Source organism: Phalacrocorax aristotelis, chromosome 2 (genome assembly GCF_949628215.1).
Source record: "Phalacrocorax aristotelis chromosome 2, bGulAri2.1, whole genome shotgun sequence".
NCBI lineage: Eukaryota > Metazoa > Chordata > Aves > Suliformes > Phalacrocoracidae > Phalacrocorax > Phalacrocorax aristotelis.
Window position 1 is genome coordinate 133,897,390 of NC_134277.1, and position 24,422 is coordinate 133,921,811.

Genomic DNA, 24,422 nt, shown 5'->3' on the forward strand with positions numbered 1-24,422 from the left:
GCCGCCCGCCGCGGCCCAGCGGGGCCGGGCCCAGGCGAGCCGGGCCGGGGCGGGAGCACCGGGCCCGCCCGGCGGCGGGGCGCGGGCGGCGCGCAGGGCCAGCCGCGCTCGGCGGCTGCAGCAGCTTTCAGTTTTCATTGAGGCTGCTGGTTACTGTTTAACATCCCCACCCACGTTTCAGTTTGTTTAGTAAATCGATCTGATGCTTGGGCTGAGGCTGCTGCCCTGTCGCCATTGCGCAAAGTTAATCCCCCCTCTCCCGCTCCACACACTCTCCTCCTCCTCCTCCCGCCGCCACAGCATATGGTAACGGCGGTGCCAGCCACACCAAACAAGTCACGCAGCCGGGACGCCCGCGGGGAGCCGGGGTGTGCGGGGGAGGCCGGCGGCCCGGGGGATGCCGCCGCCCTGAGCCGCGACCGCGCCGCCGGAGGCCGAGGGACGGGGCGGCCCCGCCGGTAAGTTCCCGGGGGGTGGCGGCGCCGGCGGCCGCCCTGTGACAGAGCCCCGCTCACCCCGCCGTGACGGCCTCGACGTGCACCGCGGGGGAAGCTGACCCGGCTCCCGGCAAAACGGGCGGCAGCCGGTCTGGGGCGGGGGGCGAGGGGGTGTATTTCAGTTTATACATTTTTTTGGGGGGGGTGGAGGGGGATACGCCTGGTCACGTGCCCCTGCTGTCGGCCCCCGGGGCGCTGCGGAGGAATGCGCGGCGCAGGGCGCAACCCCGGGCCCCCGGGCAGGGAGGGGGGGTGGTACGGGGGTGCCTTGGCCGCACGACGGGGCAGCGGGAGCCCGGGGCAGCCCAGCCCCGCCCTGCGCCCTCCTGAGCCCCCGCCGGACGGTCGCGCAGCTGCCTGGGGCTGTGCCGGCATGTGTGAGTCCTTAGCAGTCGAAGTCCCGGCTTTGCGTCCGGTTTAGGAAGATTTTCTACAGGCTTTTGGTTTTGCCTCCCTTATTTATTTCTCCGCCCCCGCCCTCATGATCACCTGTACAGCAGGTGGATTTGTTGTTGTAGGGCTGCTCCTAGCAATAGCACTTGGCCATTGCTTGGATGCCTTGGTGGAGAATCCCAAAATACCCCCTTTAGGGGAAAAATAAAAGAGGAAACTTCAAAATTCGTGTTTGCACAGGCAAAGCAAGCTAAGGAGGAGTTTTGCAAGCAGTTCCAGCAGTGTTTCCAGTGCTTTTACAGTGTTGCACGTGCACTGTTTACAGGGTACCTTTGATGAAAGCCAACTTTCAGATGTCACACCTGTGAGTTGAACATCTGTTCCTGTACACTGAAATGGGAGAAATAGTCAAGCATTTTGCAAAATAGACAGTAGGCTGCAATAGCAGTATTTTAAAGCGTCTTTTCACATTTGCCATAGTGAACACTATGCCACAGTAAGCTATGGTTATGTTAAATTGGACCTTCCTTTGTGTAGGCCTGTTCTGTACAGTGCTGCACATACTTTGATTTAATGTGATTTCTCATCCATATTACAAAGACAGTAGAGTAGTTTAAGGTGACATCTCCTTTGTTACAGGTGCTGAGTTTGTTAAAACTGAGTTAGTGAATAAGGCTGATTATGCTACACAGTTTTCAAAGGCCCTGAGTCTCTTATGTGCTGAGAAAATTACAAAGTGCTATGTAATTCCCCATATCCCTTAACAACAGAAGTTCTTACAACGTATATAAGAGGTATATGAAACATTTATATACATGCAGGTGATTTTCAAATATTATGAACGCTATTTTGGTAATTTCTTTCTTTTCCCTTTTCCTTTTTCTAGTAATATAAGGGGGAAAGGAACAAAATTCTTAAAATGCTCTGTTGTAACTCAGTTCACACTTCTCATTATCCTTCAGTCTCTGAAGTGTTGAGAGGAAATAATAATTTTAAAAGTGGTATTTCCATTGCCCTGTACTCAGCTCCCTGTCCCTATCTCTCTTACTGAAGTGCACCAGGCTGCCTAAGGCTCACGTCATACATGTATTTTAAAAAATAAAGAATCAGGTGTAGGGTACGACCAGGATGCTGTTATCTTGTTCATGACATTATCTTTGATTTTAGCAGCTCACGCATTTGGAGCCATTTCCCAGAACACAAAGTTTTGTGTTTCCTTAACACAAAGCATAACTTTCTCTGCACCTTATCTCACATAACTAGAGGAATGTCTCTATTCCAAAATTTTGTACTCAGTAACAGTAGTGTAAAACCAGAGCAATGCAGAGGTCCAGTTTGCATTTCCAAGATGGTTATTGTAAGTATCCTTCGGCAGCGTATTGGGAAAAGCTTCAGGTGTCACTGAGCTACCACTTCCCTCTGTCCTGCCTCCCACCAGGGAAGAACATGGCAGGTACAGGCAAGGAAAATGGGATTCCTGTGGCCTGGCTGTAATAGCCAGTTCTTTGGATGGCCAAGTGATGTTTACTGCTAATTTGTGCACATCATTAAATCATCACTGGGCCAATTTTCTGCCCTGGTTTTAGCTGGGGTAGAGTTAATTTTCTTTCTAGTAGCTGATACAGTGCTGCGTTTTGCATTTAGGATGAGAATAATGCTGATCACACACTGATGTTTTAGTCACTGCTGAGCAGTGCTCACACAGAGTCAAGGCCTTTTCTGCATCTACCCCAGCCCACCAGCGAGGAGGCTGGGGGTGCACAAGAGATTGGGAGGGGACTGACCGAAGGGATATTCCACACCATACGACATCATGCTCAGTAGCTAGCCGGGGGTCTGCTGCTCAGGAACTGGCTGAGCATCGATCAGTGATGAGGAATTGCATTGTGCGTCACTTCTTTTGTATATTCTTTTATCATTATTATTGTTATTATTCTTTTCCCTTTCTTCTCAGTCCTATTAAATTGTCTTTATCTCATCCCATGAGTTTTACCTTTTTTTTACCTCCCACTGAGGGGGAGTGAGCAAATGGCTGTGTGGTGTTCAGCTGCCTGCTGGGTTAAACCACAACACTCCCTAACAAAAGTGTTCTAGTATAAACACATTTCTGCTACTCCTGTTCCTCAAGATATGGCCTAGTATTGCTTTGCCAAATTTGAATCTCTGAATCAAATCCTATTTAATTCCTCTGAGTTTACCAAACAACCACAGTAGTGCAAGAACAGAACTTGGTTGTTATGCTTGACATGGCTCCTGATTCAAACTTTGTGGCAGAATTTATATAATGTGCATATGGACTCAATACTATGAGAGGTTGGTCCCTGTTGTCTCTTCAAGCTCTTTATGGCTGGGGTGGAAAAATAGGCTCCATCACATGTCATCAGTGTTACCTGCAAATCTGTATCATGTACATAAATGCCCACTGGCTACAAGAAACAAAATATCACTTTAAACCACACTAATTCTTCTTAGCAGGTCATTAATTGAAAGAGGCCTCCTGAAAAAAATTCCAAACTAGTAATATGGTAACCCCGATGATGGAAAAAAACATCAAGTTTTTGTTTGTTTTTGTTTATTTGGGAATTGAGTCTATTATAACAAAATAATAATTTACAAGTGATTTCAGACTGCATCGTTGGTATAATGTGGTTCTGAGCTGAGGAGGTTGTGCTTTTACATCTGTCAAGTAGCAGGGGCAATGTACTCCATTTATTAATTGATAAACGGACTCTTTCAATGCGGGGATCTCTCTGCCTCACTTCTCAACGATTTCAAAGTTCTGTCTCTTGCTTGTGAGCTTTGAAATATACTCTGATTTATTTATTTTCATTTTTTATTTAACAAAGTGGTTCAGCTTTTTGGAAGCCTTTCTTTTGCTCTCTTTCTGCACTTAAAAATGGATGAAACAATCTACACTGTTTAATATCAAGCCTGAAAATTAGTTTGATTTGCCTATGTTGTGTCATGTCATGAGAGATGAAATATTAGATAATTGCATTATTCTGGTAATACAGACTGGTTTAAAATATAAAGAAAGGCTTTATTTCTGTGGCGAATACTTACCTCTTGCGTATGTTAATATGTTCTGTGGTAGAATTTAAATTCTCTGCGAAATTATTGCTGCAACATAAAATAACATAAGGTTGCAGGAAGGCGTGGCTCTTAGGTTTTAACATGTTTTAATGAATGATGCATTATATAACACACCGTGATGAGAAAATACGGAAAAATGCCTTTCTAATGGATTAAGACGTTTTAATGTCTTGCAACAGCTTTGATTGAATCAAATATTTTTCTTTTCAAATTTTCAATTTTAAAACAGCACACCCTAAAAATCAGGTCAGAATGCTGTGTGTAATGCCAGAGCTGAGATCTATCAAACTGAAAGGCTCCAACAACATTTTCAAACCTTTCTCAATTGTCAATTTAAGTTAATTGAAATTGAAAGGTCTCGCTTTCAGGATTGGGCCATTTAAATAGAAGCCTGCTGCTTTCATTTTGTAGAAAGGCAATCTCCCTCCACATACGTGTTTTTAAAAGGTTCATTCATAATTCTCCCTTCACACTTCTATTGGAAATGACAGAATTCATTATTTTGAGTTCTTGGACTATTTTTCTGCAACTTGGGTGATGAATTGTATGAGATCTAGCTCGTAACGTGGCATGGCAACCCACAAGATTTAACATTCTCAACACTCGATCTGTCTCTTTCTGGCATTTGGCTGGCACAGGTGCAGGAAGCCTCCATGTGCATCTTCTGCCTCTTACGGAGGAGTAGGTTGGGATTTTTTTTATTTAATACTGAGTAGGAAAAAGACTTGCACCCTTGCTCAGTAATTCACTAGAGGTATCCAGGCAACAAGGACATACATTACAGTCAGCAGTATACAAAGTGCTGTGTGAATTTTCCTTGCCTCCTGTTTATCTAGGAATCCAACTGCAATAGACCTATACAAATAGCGCACTGCTTCCGCTATCTATTCCCAGCATGGTAAAGTTTGTGCCTAGGCTTCTTTTTTTTTTTTAACTTGAATTTAGTTCTCTGATGGAAGAGGATTTCTTGGTGTGTGTGTATGACAGTACCTGCCCAAACCTGGTGATTAGGCTCAGGTGGGAGTGAGGGATCGAGCCTCCATGAAATGGCAAATGCGGTTCAGCTTGCAATTGACAGTGCATCTATGGCAATGGTGCAACGAGAATCCCCTTTTTGAGAATCATTTTTGTATGGGGTTGCTAGGCTACACCAGCCTGGTTTGTACTTGTCTTAGACAATAGCAATGTCCATCAGTAACCAGCTACTTGCTAACCAAAATAGGCCTCCCTGGCAGAAAGTTATGCAGATTGAATTTCCCTTTTTCTTTGTTAAACAAGATGTTTTTTCATTAACTGCTGACATGTGAAGTATCAACACTGGGCACTTGGCGGGACCAGTTTGTATGCTCAGAGCTGGTCCAGATGCTTGATGATTGCTCACCACACTGATCGTGTTGCCTCATGTCTCTCAGGCACTGTTTGTGTCTCCCACAGCTGCGCAGTTTCTTTTTTTTTTTTTTATAATTTATAACCGCAGTGAGAAAGATGGTTCATTTCGAAACCACTTGTTTCAGAATCACACCTCAAACTGTCTTGCAGACAGTGTCTTTTGCTATATCCTTGAAGATAATAATATTTATTCCTTTTGCGTGGAAATGTCAGACATTAGTGGACGAAATTCCCTCAGTAGAGGTCTGGACACTACTCAGAGAAGTGAGATAGTGACCACGCTGTGATTGCGTATTAATACACACTCACTGTCCGCTCTCTGCACCTGATAGGTATAGTGAGGTGTTGGCTTGTACGTGCTGTTATAGTTCCAAGGTAAAATTATGATTTTGGAAATGCGTAGGATTTTGTTCACCAAACTGCTAAATACTTCACCTATTTGCTACTCCCCTGCTCCCAACTGCTCAACAAGTCGAGAACAGTCTTTTCTGCTGGACCGTGTGGTAGCCACGCACTGACCCTGTTAGGCAGGATAGCGATCCCGTACGTTGTTGGCTGCGTGTGTAGTTTTATATGGTTTCTGGGTGGTTACCCTTCAATCCATATTTCTTCTTTTGTCCTCACAAAAATGGAAGTAGGCTTTTTACTTACGAACAATGAAAACAATGCATAGCTTTTGCTGCTAGTTCTGATTTGGGTTGTAGACGCTGTCTACATAATAGGTATGTATTGTTCTTATTTAATACCCTTCTTGCCTTTTGGGAGAACAGTGATATCCCTGGCTTTAATGTCCAAATCCAAAACATTTCAAAAAGATTTACATTTTTAAAGAGCCTTTAATGTCTTCCGAGCCTCTTGTCTCAGTTCACGTTTTACAGTGTCTTACCCGATATTATTGCTTTTACCTTTCTTTTTTTTTTCCTTTTATCTGACTCTCTGAGCGTCAGTGACTTTTTATATTAATATTAAACAAGTAATTTTAACGAGCGGTGTAGGGAGACTTAGAGACAATGCTTTTTAATTTATTTCAGTTTTGAAGTGCCAGAACTTGGTCTGACATAAGATTAAGGCAGAAATTTAGATTTGATCATAGCAATATGAATAACTTTGGCCATGATAGTAAGAGGGAAAAAAATACAAAGAAAGGCATTCAGTTTTAATATTAAATTTATCTTTCTGTGTTTCATTTCAGAATCTTCTAGATAAATTACAGGAATACAAACTAGTCCATTTACGAGTTTGGTGTTGACACTGAAGCTTCCATGGAAAACTGCATCATTGTATCAAAGACAAAACACTATCTGCAAAAATAGGAAAAAAAAAATAAAAGGAAGCCTTACTGGAATTTCCCGAAAGAGCAAAAAGTAGCCTTTGGATTAGGGGGAAGAAGTTTTACTTGTAAAAATGTAAAATGCATTAAGCTAATTGCAGGTGTGTTAGGTTAACTTTGTGAGTGGTTTTTGTTTGTTTGTTGGTTATGGCTTTTTTTTTTGTTTAAAGCGAGTCAAGATGAAAAGAACTTATCTCAGATAAAAAGTACTTTATAGGGTCTGTATCTCCTTAACTACTGTTATAAAGCATTGAGAGTAAAACACAAATGGGATGAACCAGAGCCCCAGCTCCCACGAACTGAAAATCTATACTACATTTAAAAATGTAGGTGCATTCTATACTTCACAGAACAGAAGTCTGGTCTGAGCTTTTGGGTTGATCTGGGATCCATCTCCTCAGCCAAATTTTTCAGGCTTCATTCAGATGCCCCTGTTTGCAGATAAGTAAGAGCAGAGAAGAAACAGTACAAGTTCCCTGAAGCAGGCTGGTGCATTTCACTTCCATTTTCTGGCTCAGCCAAAACAACTGAGGCAGCTTAAAGCACTGGCACCGCTTGCTTGTCCACTTCAACTCCCACCTCTCCTGAAGGTCATTGTCCCCATAACAAGGGTGCCAGGATAAATACATATCCTTGTCCGCAGTTGAGATAGTTGCTTAAATTGCTGGGTACAGGGATGTTTGCATTGGCCTAGTGGATGTTGAACTTCCATGGCTGAGATCCAGGCGCATACCTACCTCTGCTGTCCCCATTGAAAGGAATGGTCAGCTCTGAAGAGAGCCACTGAGGCTGAAGTTTTAGAATATTGCAGCCAGACCTCAACAAATTGTTCTGTCAACAAAATCAGTCATTTTATTTCTTGCCAGAAAGAGTAAGCTGACTGCTGGGTATATAATGGTAGGGGTATTTGCCTGCTCGAAAATTGACAGAGGGCAACTCATTTCTCATTTTTAACATCATGTTGATGAGTGGTAAAAAGGAGAGCAAGCAACTCCACTATAGTAATCTTTCCAATAGCAAGTCTATAAAGACCTTTTTATAATGGAGCAAGACCAGGAAACTTTAAATGAATAGGCTTACATTTCAAGTGCAAGGAAATGTTTAGCAGTTTGCAGGCTCTGCCTGAGAAAGGGATTAAAATTTTAACAGAAATTTTACCATTAATTTTGTTAGTAAAAAACTTAATAGTGAAGTTTTTATCTTATTTTAGTCCAATAGGCCAAGTAATTTATTTCCCAAGACGTATTTGAAGCTGAAAGAGGGCAGAAAATGAAAAACACTCCCAATGATCATTCCCAAGTTTCTGTGGTACCAGAGAGCATAAATGAGCATTCTGAAATTAAGATACATGTATGAATTGCAAAAACCTTGGCAGGTAGAAAATGAGCACAGCTTTGAATGGCCTGAAGAAATATCTGTGAGATTGCAACAAACTTCTTAACCCTTTATGATCTCCTTTTGCATCTGTCAGCCTTGAATTTGTAAGGCTGGTCTCTTGCTTTCCATAAGAAGATGAAAAGCAGCATTGTAGAGCAGTTAAAGCCAACAAGATGCTTGTTAAACCTCAGCTGTATAAGGAAGGTCGCAAAGGAAAAACTCTCCTGGTGCAGAAGTATTTCATTAGTTGGGCAAGGTAACATAGTTAAATAGTTGTAGGGAACCTGCTGTTTAAAACTAAACACATTATCAAACCCAGAAAGACAATAGGAAGTCACTATGAAAACAGCTTCTTTGTCTGCCTTGTCTGGTATGTTTAGGTGGTCAGAGTAATAAATTTCTATTTTTCAGCTTAAGAGCTCTATTCTACCTCACATCAGTACAACTGGAAGTAGAAACTTTGAGGAGCCCTGGCATCAACCCACTAATAGTTTAGAAATTGTAAAACAGATTGTGTCGTGCAATTGTCTGCAAAGGATCCATCTGCCCACCACAAGTGCAGCTTGTGATCCCGGAAAATTGAAGATGATCCTTTGCTCTTAGCTAAATTTAGAATTCAACATGTCCTGTAATCCTTGATAAGTCCAGATATATTTTTTCAGATATCAAGAAAAATCTGTGGCTTGCTAGTGGCTGCTGTTTGCAGGAACCCCTTTCTTTTGGCTGAGGTGCTTTCCATACACAGTTTGGATTAGGTGTGCCATAGAACACAAAGATCCTCATCTTTGCCCTTCTGCATCCCAATCCTAATGCCACTGAATTCAAAATTCTAACTCATTTTGGGTCAGACCCAATGTTGGTTATCTGAGATGACCCTGACCATAGAGTTGGTATAGTTATATTAGAATTGCAAGAAGAGCTTGTGTACGTACAAGGGTATCTTCCAGCTGGGAACACTGGGAACTACTTATTATATCTATATCTATATCTATATCTATATCTATATCTATATCTATATCTATATCTATATCTATATCTATATCTATATCTATATCTATATCTATATCTATATCTATATCTATATCTATATATCTATATCTCAAGGTTTAGATACAACATTTGGATGAATGTGTATTTTCTATGGCTGGGGAGTAAATCCATGAATCATGTGAGTCTGCATCTTGCTTACCTTCTTGCCCTGATACAAAACATTTAATGCTGTTGTTAGTATGTGACATAGTTAGATTCCTGTTGAAAATCAATAACCTTCCCATAAAGCAAGCTTTACATCCTTCCCTAAATTAATTTAAAATCATTTTGTATGCCTCATTAGCCTTGTAATTTAAGAAAGAATAAAAGAAAAAGAAAACAAACCAGCCACCTATTATTAAACAGTGTGTAATTTAATTTTTCCAACCAAAGGGTATGTTTATGACACTAAATATATCTGATAGTCTATAAATACCTGTGTTTATAGTTGAACAAAGCAATGACTCTCAAACTGTGGCCTGTCAAACACTTAGTGATGATACACAGTGTGCTGAAGGTAGTATGATGCCACTGCTACCTTTCTTCCCTCTTTCATTTGCTACATTGCTTTCATGGGAACGAAATGTACCACATTAAATGCATTCCTAAAGATTCTGTGCAACTGCCCATTAGAAGTCAGATGGTCACTGTGAATAGATACAGACATTGTGTTATGTACAGGACCTATACTTAAGCACAGTCAACACTTAAAGCAAAAGATATTGAGTTCCTGAGAGGAAAGACACTATATGACATAGAAGAATGTTGTTGACTTTAATATAATACTTCCAGTGAGTGTTTTGGAAGTTCTTTGAGCAGATTACAGTGTGAGAAAGGGTCACTTACTTTTATGCATAGTTGGCAACCTTATATGATACTGAATCTCTAAAATTCCTTGCAGTAACCCTGTGGGAATTACGCCAAATGAACTAAATGGGATGGGGTTGATGATGACCTACAGAAAAAACTGAAGATAGGCATTATTTGAGTTAGAACGATATTGAATGTCATATGTAATGAATGTGTGAAGAAATTATTTGCTATGCTTATAAGAACAGTGACACCTACTCTTTCGTGTAGTAAAATGTGCAGCAATACCAAAGCAGATGCAGATATACTAGACTTAGTTGTAAGAAAAAGCAAAGCCTTTAATAGCTGCTTTATTAAACAGTTCTTACTTTTTATAATTATTTTTCACTACCTTTATATTTATTTCCAACATACAGTCAATGTTTAGGAATTTTAAATTAAGCAAACTCATTGCTTATTTAAATTTATTTTTTAAGAATAATCTCCACCAAAACAATGCTAAAAGCAATAAATATTTCAGTGGTTTTTTAAATAGATCCATAAAATAATATTTAAAATGAAAACATACAATATAAAATAAAATTGAAATAACTGATTGAGTAGTCTAGGTCTTGGCCAACATATTTTTCAGTTTCTAGGAATGTCAGTTAGAACACCCTAGAATGATGTCCCACATGTAAGGACTTTTCTGTAGACTGGTCTTTAAATAAAAAATTAAGATTTAGTAAGCTATGTTAAGAAATTACTTTGGTTGCAATGAAGGAAAGAATCCCAAACATTTTAAATTCCTTAAGCAATTTAAGCAATTTCTTGATGCCCATTGTCCAAGCAGCTCATTTCAAACTTTCTTCATGTGTCTCTAAAGAGGAACAACTGTGCACATTTTTATTAAAGCAAAATTGCAAATTGTTTAACCCATATGAAGGTAAAACTTGTCTTTTCCTGTTTTCTCTCAGTTTTAGTACATATCTCTGGCTCTGACAGAATTGCCTTTCCCTAGCTGAATGAACATGAGTGCGTGCAAGTTATTTATAGACTTGAGTACTCATAAACAAGAATAGTGTGCAAAGATAATTTTTTCTGTACAAATGCTGATCAAATATGCCTGGGGTTTTTTGTGTATGTGCATTTGGGAGTCTGTGTGGCTTTTTTGTTTGTTTGCTTTCTTTTGGTTTTGTTTACTTTTGAGTACTCCAAGTTTTGCTAAAGACACAAGAAGAACAGCCAGCTGTATATTAGATGTAGCTGGTTGGTGGGCAGCTGCAGCATGATAAAATGTGGCATACCACGTTCTTGTTTCATCACTGTAAATTTCTTCCAATCAAATACTTTGGAGAGGGAGGGGGTTATTCTTGGAGGAAATTTATTCTTTTTTTATAACTTACTCTTGGGCGAGGAGCAGGAGCATCATTCTGTGTGTGAGAGGATGGATTACAGTCTGTACATCTGTAGGGCTGGAGAGCTTGGCTTTAGGGCAGAAGGAGATGTAGCTGAATTGAAAACAGATGAAAGTCAAGATGAGGAATTTGGTGAAGATGTGTGTAGGGCATATATCCAAAGGCTCTGCTCTCCCACCTAGTGTTTAGAAGGGATGAAATGAAGTGACTGGCCTCCAGCACCTGGAATCAGAATGGCCAGGAAGATCACAATTCAGACACCATTTGTAGTAACTACTGAACAGGGTTGGATTTCTAGGTGGAGGTATCTTGAAAAGGGACAAAGTCTGCAAAACATTCCATTTCTAGGTCTGGAATTTTGACCAAACTGTTGCCCTCACTCTTTTTTTGCAGGAAAAAAGCACACTCCGGCTGTGTGCCAAGGAAATTTTTATATAGAGTGTTTCAGGAATCAGCAGGCAGTTTGTGAGCAGATGAGATGCAGGAGGAGGAGAACCAGATTGATGCTGAAATTATTAAATATGGAAGCCGTTGAGAAGGAGCAGGGGGAAGGAGTAAATAATGAAAGAGATGCTTTGTTTGGGCTTTGGTGGTGTAAGCCTAGAACTTACTTGAACAGCAGGGACAAAGGAGAAGGAGATATGTTAACAGGCATTAAAGTGTCTACAGATAAGCATCACTGAAGCTGGTGTGGTGGTTAAGATTATAGGTGACTGATGACCTCAGGTTCGATGCTTAGGAAGTAGTAAGGTGATGACCTGGGAGGGAGCAGAAAAGAGGGCTCAGAACTGAGCCTGCAGGAGTCCACACAGGAAAGATTCTTTGCTTAGAAGAAAAAAAAAAAAGGTTGAGACATGAAAAATGAACATTTTCCAGATAAAGTAGCAGCAATAGATTGATGTTACAAAACAGTAACGGGAAGTTGAAAGAATTAGAGAAATGTGTATGTATTACAAGGTGTGTATACATACGCACATTAGAGGCTTACTTTAATATATTGCAGCTTGTCGAGTCCATTAATGTCTCAGTCTATACCATATGCACACTTATAGAATCACACCAGGCTAGACCTGATAAGAAATAGGAACTACCCTGAAAAGTCACGGAGAAACGGTAGCAATTTTTCACTGCAACCTAACTTTTTAAAAGTGCAGCTGAAGAAGTAAAACATAACTTTATTAATAACATTTCCTATTTGCAGCTGAATAAAGAATTCTAAGTACAGCTTTTCAGCAAAATGAAACTGTTCTAATAGTCACGGACATTCAAGGAATATCAGCATCAATGTGCTATTATTAGTATGTCACTGCTATCATGTGGCATGTGGGAATATTCACACCAGTTCTGCACACTCTCTCTGATTCCTCCGCTGACCAAACTTCACTTAATTGACTTACACCAGTTTAAAAACACTGTGATAGCAGCAGAAGTTAGTGTCATCATTTTCATTAAAATGCACTATCACTGTGTGAAACTAATTTTTTAATTCACTGCTAACTTCCTTTTCATGTACTTCCGCTAAAGCAATTGTATGGGCTTGCCTGGCTTGTACCTCAGCAATGGCGCAATATGGATACAGACAATTACTAATTCTTGTTTGCAAGATTACTTACAGCCATCATTATATAACAAAATATTTTCTAACTGTAAAAAACCTTAATAGATTCTTTGCTCAGTCCTTTTAACTCTCAGGTTCACATTCCACCATTTATAAGTGTTTGCTATGTAAATGCTTTAGTTTTGGTGTTTTCCAGACTTTAATTTGAAGGAAAAGCTTCATAACCCAGTGCTATGAGTTACAGCTATTTGTGCTTTCTTGGAGAGGCTTTAGCAGGTGGGGTTCTGTACAAGTTATTAATATAGCTATTCATATAGGGAAAAAAAATGCATGCAGAGGGTTGTAGACAGTAATTACAAAACTTTGAAAAGGCGGTATAAGAAAGTGCAATAAATATCCTAAATTTTGAAACAAAAAGAAATTTGTCCCTATCTAAAAGTTCTGTAAACTGTGAGATTCTCTGCAGCTCAGTGCTTTGCGCAGAGGTACAGATGGCATGAATGTAAAGGTTTTTCTTGTCTTCCTGGTTATTAGGGCTGTTGCATATCTTAGAGAAGACTCAGTTGAGCACAAAGGATTTCTAGGTGTTACCATTACAGTAAATAATTACTGTTTATAACAATCATAGTTTAGCAGCAGTAATTCCACCAGATGCGTGACAGTCTGCATCCCCATTTATTTAAACAATAACATTTCAGCTGTTTGTATTTCATGTGGAAATCACTTTTAAGATCAAGAAGTGTATTTCAGCCAAATCAGGGATTAACATTGACACTTCAATGTCCCTGGAAGGAGGTCTTGTTTTTATTAACACTTTCTCATTCAGCAACGAGAGAGGTGATAGCAGCTTCCCATAGTTCAGGTGTACTTGATGAAGCAAAATAACTTGCAGACCTTGTGAGAATGGGACCCATAGGATTGGTTGTGGTCCACTTTCTCATTTGTGATTTTCTCTTTTTCATTTTGTTTGAGATTGAATTTGAGAGAGAGCTTTGTTCCGGACAGTAGTTTATGGCAGTGGACTGAAGAGATGAGATTTCACTGAATCATAGAACTAATACACAAAGAGAAAATATGTGAAAATTGAAATGACAAGGTAGAGTAGCTTGGTTGTTGAAGTAGATAAAATAACTAGGTTCTCAGGGAAATGAGGTTGGGATTTTCTTCCTGAACTAGATTTAGTTTGAATGAGAACAGTGGAGATGGAAAACCTAGACACGATAAAAACCTGATAAAAACAGAAAAAAATATTTGTCCCACTTTTTCTTGTAACTTTGTGTTGAAGGGTCTGTAATGGTATGATCCCACAGCCCAAAGAAAGCAAACCAGGGCCCATCTTTGTCAATGTAACACAGCTAAAGGAATCATAAATAGATTTGATTAGAGTGGATTTCTTTTTACTTTCTTTACTATGCAGCATTGCTGTCAGAGCACCTTGAGATATTGGAATGCACAGGAAAATCAGTAACACTCAAATCTGTGTGTTCTGCCAGTTGGTTGTGTTTTTTTTTTTTAATCTAGAATTATAGTATATTTATTTTTCTTCCTTTTTCCTTTAGAATAACTGGGGCAAGTTGTGACTGATCTAAGACATGTGAAGTACCCCTTTGTGAACAGAAGAATAAATTCAGCTTGATGCAATCGTGCTGCAGCACTGACAGAGATGGACTGTTTTGAGCTAAAAAAGCCAGGAGTGCTGCCAGGGCTCTCCAATTTCCAAATAATTGTCCTTTCTTCTCTCATGTGTCTGGAGGAGAGAGGATTATTTTGCTTTTGATTAATAAGGAGTTAATTTCAGTAAAGCTTCCTTTAACTCTTTTACAAACGCTCAGGGAGAAAGCAGAGCGCAGAAGCCTTGGTGGCACACAAGGGAGTGTGCGGCGCCCTAGGGAACGCGGAGCTTTGTAGCAAGTGGAACAAGCTTGGGCTGAGCCAGGCAGAACAGTACTTCCAGCTTTTTTACCTGCTTGCTTTTAGTACCTGGAAAAAAGGTCCATTACAGTCAAATCTCATTGACTTTGAACTTACGAGGACTGTAACAAATTTGTCAGGTTTTGTCAGTATGCTAAGGTTTTCTGCAGAAGTGTGCTTTTTCATATCTGTTTGTTTGCTTTTAAATGTCTCTGTTACTTCCACTAGATTCCCATGCAGTACTGTTTACTACTACCCTAGGTAATTTTTTTCACTCTCCAAAATTATCAATCTGGCACAAAATAACTGCATTCTCGTCTTGGGACTTTCAGCTACCAATTACTTCACCAGTGAGGAACACTTGACCTAATGTGGTCTCTTACTTCCTCCCATAAGCAAGTGGTGACAACTTACACTATAGTATCACTCTTCTTTTTTGCTGCTGAAGTCTTATGTTGACAGCTATCTTAATTTAGAAGTATCTATGGAACTATACAAAAATATATGATGGGAAAGTTCAAAAGCCAGTAATTTAATGTGCTGACTTCTAACTTACCTTACATCCGAGGTTCAGAGAAGACCCTAAACTGGTCTGAACCATTTCTATGTTTTTCATATATTACAGTGATGCTTGTTGGCCTCATGAGGCTGAATGCTGTTTGCTGCCATAATAAAAAGGTAGCCTTTGCTCTAGGATCTTTAGTGCTTGCTAAAGTATTATCAGTAAAGTTAATATTTCTACTGCAGACCTGACTTTCACAGCCCCTTCCTTTCTTTATTTGCCAAAATAAATCAAATTAGCCTCATTTTCCATCTGCGGAGTTTTCTAGCAAAACTGGGTTAGATTTTGAAAAACAGAGTTTACTCAATCTGCGTGTTTGCCAGGGTGACAATTTGCAAAAGAGGGACAACTTTTACCTTTTTGAAAGTATTGTAATTTATTATTGTTTGCAACATACCACAGTCTTTTTCTTGTGTGTGTGTGTATGTGTGTGTAAAATTAATTAGCTTGTCCTCTTTTGAAAGCACCAGTGCCTCTGTTTTGGGAGAGCTGATGGCTGGATGTTTGGAGGTGTTAAGCAAATGTACTACAGGAGGCTAATGCATAAATTTGATGACCCATATGATATAATCAAGACCTTCCATGTCCACTGTAACCATCACAGTCTCTACAATAAATTGACTGAACATTGCAAAATGATGTAGAAGTCATATTTTTTTATTTGCTGATGACATTTTTCAATCCTGCCCCCCTACGCTTCTTGCTGCCACCTGCTGAGGTAGATTTTGTTTGATGTTTATACCTGGCCCAAAGAAACTTTGCTGGGAGCGACTCCTTTGAGTCCTCTGGGGACAGCTGGTTATTTGTTAAACAACTGAGCGGGACTGCCAGGTTCCTTCCTTAAAAACCATGAAGTTAATTAGTCACCACAGTTAGAGCAAGAGGGTGATGAGGCATATTTAATATGAGTGAGAAGAATGATTGTGATAAGAGATAGGTAAGTTGACTAGGGTAGTATCTTCATTAAGTTCACTCTCTCATTCTTTTGCAGTACAAACATCACAGATACAAACAGCTCTGGTAACTCCTCTGTCTTCCTGCCTTTATGAGAACACTGCTGTAGTTCAGGTTGCACTGCAGAGGCTAGAAGTATCTCTCTCAAGTACCTTGAGAGACAGACCATATATGATCACTGGGAGGTACTGATGAAGAAGCATGACACTCCTGGCAAAGCTGCTCTTGTTTTTGCCCCAGATAGTAGGTAATAAACCAGACCAGAATGGTATTTTGAGGCCTCATCCACTCCAGTTTCATATCAACTACTTTTTATTAAGTACCTTTTGTTGTGTTTGACAATTAAACCTTTTGAAAGTAGATTTTTACTCCTTGGTTCAATAAGATGTCTCTCCAATATTTTAACTTAATTTTATATGTATATATACACACATACAAGTATACCTATGCGTAGACCTGTATTTCATGTATGCATGGATGTAAATTTTACTTATATATATACACATTTCAGTAGGATTGAAAATGCAGTGGACATTGTCCAGTAATGGAGAAGGACACAGCCCTTGCCCACAAAACACTTGGTGAATGTTTTCAACTGACTTTAAGAAATGAAGTTGTTTTCTACAGTTAGCTTGTCTTTATTCTTATCAAAACTGTGGGGCTTTCCAATGTCAGGACACTTGGTGGGTGGATACTTCTCAGAAGAATAGAGGACTTATCAGTGTTTGCTTTGGATCTATTGCATTCTCAGCCATAAAAGTAGCTATGCTGTCTATAGCTCTCATAAATCTTCACCTAGTCAAGGCTACTGTCTCTACATGCAAGTTTGCATTTAAAAAAATGAGCATAAACCAATTGCATGAAGTAATTATAATCTCAAAACGCCTAACTTCTTCATTGCTGATTCTGAAAAGTGGTACCATAATTCAGTTTGCAAAATTGTCCAAATTATCTATCATCCCTGCCACAAAAATCTCTCTTTACCCTTATAATGAAAGCGTATTGCTTGGGCACATACTCACCAGAGGGCACTGTTACACATATTCTTGCAGATAATTTTTCTTTTGGTGAAAATAATGTCTGGCCTTGGAAGAAATGGTGTGTTGGTGTTAGATTTTGATGCACACTTTTCTTAGGGGATTTGTTGTTAATAAGATAGTTTGAAATGTTTTATTCTCTTTATCTAGATAAAGTGTTGAGGAGTGGCCCGTGCTACCAAAGCTGACATTTCAGTAGAGGGCCCATCTTTATGCATGTAATTTAAGTAACTTATGTCAAACTCCATGCAATTTATAAAAAGTGAGTCTAAAAAGTCCTGAATCTTTAGTTTTCCACTGAAACAGTAGCAGAAGGGCAAAGACATTTCTGTTGTTCCTATTTATTTTTGTTGAAGAGAATGGACACTTAATATCAAGTAAAACCAGTAATTCAGCTTTATAGAATTGTCTGCTGTTTATCAATTAAAAGCATATACTTCAGCAATATGATTACACAAGAGGTCTCTGCGTCTACAAAGTTACACAGATTTCTATTATTAAGTGAATCAAGAGAGTTGAGCAAACTAAATAACGGTAACATTTATGCTTTAGGCTATATTTCATTTTGGAAATAAGCCAGTTTTGCCAGATATCTTAAGCCAAAACTTACTCCAGTGTCTTTTCTGCCTGATTATGTGTTTCCTGAATTTTTATTTATATTTTTTTCATAACAGAAGGTGTTTCAGGTTCTCTGGTATCTGTTTGGGCTTTTGCATGTGTGTTTTTACTTCACTTTGGTTTAGTATTTCCCAAGCATCCCCAAACCACAAAAATGAAATAACATGCACCATATAAAAAATGGACCTTCAACCACAAATGAATGCAGACATTTGTTAATGATCAGACGTGTTTCTACTGTCTGTGCTCCAGCATCTACTATTTATGGACTCCTATGGCTTTTCGATCACAGAGTGGGTTTTTTGCTTTTAGGTGAGTCCATTATCAGTGGTCTGTTTGGCAGTGGCTGCAGTGAAAGAGCTGCCATCTAGGGCCCAAGGAGGGTGGGCTGCATTGGGGTGACCAGCAGCGAGGTGATGGTTTCATGTGGCGGTGTGGAAACCATCTGCAGCGTGGCAGGAGACAATGAATCAGGATTCTTCTTGATCTACCTTTAATGGTTTCTGTCTCACGTGTTCAACTTTTCCATATGAGGTTCTTGCACATAGTACTGGTAAAACAGGCATTACTTTCACACTGTTCACAAGTGGAAAGGTATTTGAAAGTATTATTGCTTCAACTATCTTGTTACAGAACAATTCATATTTACTAATTTGTCTCACTAGTTTGTGTCTGTTATGTCACCCTATACCCCTGTACCAAAAGACCAGAATGTCATGGAAAAAGGTAAATGCCATGCAATGTTTTTTTAAAGCGCTGCAGATGAAATCTAAGGAAGTACAGTGTAGGCTCAATGCACAAAAAAATTAAATCTCTAATACAAAGAAGTTTTGCAGCAGGAGTGAACACTGCATAGGCTTGCAGTTCTTTCAAGGAATCACTAGGTATGGGGAAAAGTATATGTACTGACTTAGGTGTGCTTGAGTGGAGCTCCTGGTGTTGTGTTCTCTCTGTGTCCTGCCTGGTCCCTGATTGTCCTGCCCTGAGAGAGCAAGAAAATGCCATAGTTCCTCTCCTGCTGATGAGGCCAGTGAGAGTGAAGCAAGGGAGCTGGTGCCCTTCCAGACCTCATCCCAATTCAATATGTAGAAAAGCTGGGGTATGTCATGCTTAGGAGCTTTGAAGTGCATTCTGGCTATGTTTTCAGATGTTGCCACAGTATAGTTAATTTTCCAAAAAACCTTTGGCAAATTTCTTTGAAAAGGTACTTAAAGAAACAAAACTATCATGGGTTAAGATGGAAGGATTTTTCCTGGATTAATGATTGTTTAATAGATAGAAAACAAAGGGTAGGGCTAGGATTAGGTTTAAGGTTAGCTTTCGTAATGAAAGGAAATTGCTAACGAAGTCACACATAGACCTGTCCAGATAAACAGTTATTCCTGGACTTCTGTTGTTCAATGTTTTCATCAGGGCTTCTTGAAAAGAGTTGCTTCATGAGGTTGCAAAGTTTGTTGATGCTGCAGAACTACAGCCACAGGGTACATCTAGTGTGCATGCATATCTTGAATATTGGATGTGGACGTGGTAACCCACTTAGGAAGATGAAAGAGAGTTTGCAAAGATACCCTTTACATGTTTTAGTGTCAGTCAAGATAGCAGCCATCAAAGTGATAGTGGACAGGTTTTTGTAACTATTCCAACAGTTTTCGGTAAGCGGTAGGGTACTAGTGAGCATTGACATTTTAATTCTTTTCTCTACCAAATCTGCTCTGGAAATCCTAGTAAAACAGATGTGCTAAAACAGTTGAACAGCACTGAGTTCATGGGAGTTCTAACCATGTCACTTTATTAAGTGTTTTGTAATTTCTGCTGATTTTTCTGCAAGCCCATTTGATTATACTTAGGCAAGCCTTGATGCAACGTGCTTGAATTGCTGTATTGGTGAGATTTGCTAAAATAAGTCACACATGAATTGTAGGCCATTATCTATCATTAAGTCATCTAGAATTTCATGAAGAACTAAGTGCTATGCGTAATGTGTTTCTCAATTGCTACTGGCTGTGTTGTCTTAGCATAGAATGTGGCTGATAGTACAGTCCCATGCAGTTCAGATACATGGAAACAAATTTTTGGGGAAAATGGGTTTTGTTAATATTTGAAATTATTTTAAATTATTTCAGTTATTTCAATTAATTTAAAGGCATTGAAATTTATTTTGTATTTATTTTGTATTTATTTTAGACTTGTTGCATACACTGCCAATGAAATAATCTGCATCCATGCAGAATAAAAAAAAAACAAAACCAAAACCAAATGGGCTCTTTTTCCAGGATAAGTCTACTACAAAAAAAGACATTTTCAAGTTAATCGGTTGATGTTTATAATCTCCAAGACTTTGTTTCATAAAACAGATTTCATGTTCACCTGGAACTGAACTCTAAGAATTGGCTGCTAGCGTTTATGATCACCTTAATCATTTACAGTTAATTGACAACTGATGAGCTCAACACAAAAAAAGGTCTAGCAAATACAAACTCTTATCATCACACTTCTCTACGGAATACTTAGGACTCGGGTTACATTTTCAAAGGGTTTCATGCATCAAAAGATGCAAGTAGACATCTAGTAAAATACAGCCTACCTATCCTATGCATTGTCTGTAAACTCATTATCTTGTCTGCCACCAAAAAGGAAGAGGGCAATCAAAACCATCAGGAATAGCTGCAGTTGCTGGTTCTCTTTCTTGTTGAGAATGGTGGTACAGTGAATACTGTGGCTGTGCATGTTTGTGTGTGAGAGAAGGGAATCCTCGTTGGTTTGGACAAGTCTCTGTACAAGGTACCTGCTCTTACTCAGCCTATTCTGGATGCCAGTGATCCTGTCCTTCCCTCTTTTACTCTTTCAGTGGAGAATCTTGCTTTTCAGCATGCTGGTTCCCAACAGGATGAAGCCAGCCATTACCAAAAGCCGTGGGTTCTCTTACAGTGTGTATTTGCCTCTTAAGGTGCCTGAATACTTCTGAAAAATCTCTGCAGTTCGTTTTTGTGGGGGGACTTGATCTTCTGCTGGTCTGTCGTTTGTGTGTGCTTCTCATTTCAGTTTGTCCACTGATGTTTTGTTGAGGAGCTGTAAGCAGGTCTAAGATCTCTCTGCTTACTGCCTTCTTCAGTGTTCATAACCGGTGGGGACAGAACATTCTTTATCAAAAGAACATCAGTAGGCTGGTATATCTTGCTGTTACTTCTTATTTCTTTTTGTTTTATCTCATCTCATCTCATCTCATAGTTTTATTTTATTTCCTGGAGACTACCTACTGCTTTGCACAATGTTTTCTATACCATGTGTTCCAATAATTAATGGAATGCTTCAACCAAAATCAATGGCAGCCCATAAATGCATTAGTAAATATTTTTATGGCATAGAACAATTGCAGAGTTTCCCTTTTATGGCATAAAACAAGTGTAAAATTTATTTTCTTCATCTGACTAAAATTTGATAATCTTTTATCAGACTTGCCATCAAGCCATCGTCTGATTCTATTTCTAGATTTACTACTATTTCTAGCCTCAAATATCTCTTCCAGTTCTACATATTACTAAAAGTTTTAGATAGCTTTCCTCACAGGCTTGTTTGGAGGAAATAACCTGAATAATATACCTTTTTTTAAGACAAATTGATTGTGTCCTTTGTCCCCTAGTGCCCTCTAGGAGAAAGTGCATGTTGCTATTGTTTCAGATGTAGTGCTGCTTTGTAATAATTTGCACATTTTGTGTGTGAATTTGGTTACTAAGTGGTATACTTTATGACTACATTCAGTTAAATATTGGGAGTTTATTGTGTGTTAATATTTGTTTAGCTTAATGCAGATATGTTGAAAAATCAAGAGGAGTGGCTTGATAAAGGAACAATCTACTAACACTTCTGGTACAATTAATGTAATTTGCCTCCAATGAGCAATGGTTTCACTGATGAACTTGTGAGACTGAGTGGTAAAAGTCTATGTTCATTAACATAGGAAAATAAAAGGCTAATAAGACTGAAGAGGGTAGGGAACAAGAGGACTGATATGAAAGGGTAACAGAATGAAAAATTTCAGGGCTATCAATGACTTGTAAGGTGAGACATGACTAATCTCATCCAGAGGCTGTAAAAAAGCTGGTTGATCATTCTACTCCTCACTGGTCATAAGTTCCCAAAGAGAAAAAAATTAATCTTGTTGGATAGCTGGGCAGGTGGACTGCACTGTGCTGCAACTCTGGGCCTAATATTTTATTTTGTAAAGAGGTAAAGAATTGACAGAAAGGGATATAAACACGAACCTGTGTTTAGTGTTGCATCTAACTGTTGTTAGAGCTAGGTAGAAAATTTTTTAATTTGCAAAAGTTTTAAAGGACTTTTTAAAACTCCAATTAAGAATTTTTCATATTTGGATTAAACAACATTTTGTTGAATTTGAAAACCAGCTTGCTCCTTCTTTTTTTCATTTTTCAGTGCCATTATTTTGTGGATGATTTTTCAGAAAAAAATGTGTATATTAACCAAATTTTTGTCTTAGCCTAGTAGTTATCATTCCTGTCAGGCATCTTTGATGATGTGACTCTAATGACCAAAGAATTAGTATGGTCAATGTCTATGGAATTCTGGAAGTTTTATTCTTAGAGAAACCAGACTTAAAACTGTTATATTTATATAAACGCATATTTCTCAACTCATTTACTGTTTATTGTTTAACTTATCAGCGCATTTCCTTAAAGATAATCATATTGCATTTAAACATGACTCTGTCATAAAATTGTGCCCAAGCCGAACAGCATAGCCTTCCCTTTCTATCTATTTATATATACAAACCCACACTATATATGTGTGATGGAAATATAATTTTAATATAAATCTGTAGACATTATTTTTTCCATATATTTTGTAAATTTATTTACAGTCTCCAGGTAAATTGGCATTGACTTTCATTCTGGAAACTAAAATTGTAACTATTAATGTGAATATATTTGCTTATCCAAGACTTCAGTGCCAGCTTTTGCTATTAAGATTAGGTAAAGTACATGTTGGCCACATTTTAACTATGAGTTCTTACAATAGCTTAAACATGTAAGTAAACAAGCCACAGTATATATAGGGGGTGTGATATTTTAAAAAGGTCATGTGTGTAAGTTAGCTACAGATCACTTCATTTCATTGCCAGTCAAGTCTTTTTGCCACTATTTGTTATGAAATTTCTATTTAAATTTATTAAAAATGTTTTCAGGTTTTTTATTGCTGGATAATTCAGACCCCATTATTGACAATGTTTCCTGATTTACTTTTAGTTTCCTTATTCAGAAAAGTCTTCTAAATTTAGGGAGGCATAAAGTTGACAAAAAGCTGCATATGTTTCTCCAACCCTCTTTCAATTGCCCGACACTCTGTCAAGAGGGTAAAATTATGTAGCAGAGAGTAAAATATGGATTAAACAAAATTCAGTCATCCTGAAAGGGGCACTGTTTTGTTTTGGTTTTCTCCCATGATTTTCTTCATAGTTTTTTTTTCCTCTATCTGTCCATGTTTTGTTCTCCCCTGCTTTTAAGCAAAATGATGTGATTTATACACAGTGCTTTACTTTGGATCCTGGCTCAATGAAATAATTCAACACATAGCTCTTTTTTATTGTGTTTTTATTTCAGAAAGCCATTCTTTGCACAATACCATACTGTTTGGACACTAGAAAATTCAAATTAAAAGGGGATTTTTTCCTCAGTGTAGTTTTTGACCAACTTTTTCACTTACAGCATGCTATTTGAAGAATGTTGCCAAGCTATATGTTTTCTATATATCGTGTGCACTTGCTTGTGCAAACACAACCTGTTGTATGTTTTGCTTACAATATTAATGCAACATATGACAAGTTATCTGGGCCACGTAATTTATTTGTTCTGAGTAGTTGCTAGTTTATGGCTGGGCTTCCACATTTGTGCAGCTCACCCCAATTTGAAGGAGGATGGGTTCCCAGGGCTTACAGAACAGGAACAAACTACTGCTGAAATCTGTAGTAAAAATAATCTCTCTGACAAAAGGCTAAGTAAGAAAGGGAATATCTCTGGAAAAGTCTAGAGAAGATGGAGCAAGCAAGAGAAGAACAAGCAATGCAACAGGTGTATCATACAGCAGGGGAAATGCAGTTTAACGCCCTCCTCCCCACACACCAATTAAGAGAAAACTCCAGATCTTTCTATCAGACTAAAAGGGAAGGGAGTCAAAGACCAATTCTTTTCAAGTTACCACAGAAATGCGTAACAGCACTCACAGACATTTTATAAACGTATCTTACGAAGGTTTTAAAGGAGAAAAAGTAAAATCTGCTGACATTTTAGTACAATGTAATTGTAATACGAAATCCAACAGCAGCTTCTTCCAGGGTCAGAAATGTTATGATTTTTTGATCTGAAAAATGGTTCCATGAAACAATTTGTGTAATTTCAATATTAGTCTAAAGACCCACTTGCTTAACAATATATATTTTTTTATTATGTAGA

General features: G+C 38.7%; 1 protein-coding gene across 2 annotated transcripts in view; it reads left to right on the top strand.

Annotated features, from left to right (window-relative positions):
- The first annotated feature begins 251 nt into the window (after positions 1-251).
- HNF4G (hepatocyte nuclear factor 4 gamma) overlaps positions 252-24,422 on the top strand; it is a 63,948-nt gene continuing 39,777 nt past the window's right edge. For both annotated transcript variants that reach the window (XM_075085275.1, XM_075085276.1), the window contains exon 1: positions 252-458. The gene's annotated coding sequence lies outside the window, so the exon portion shown is untranslated. The remainder of the gene's footprint in view (positions 459-24,422) is intronic.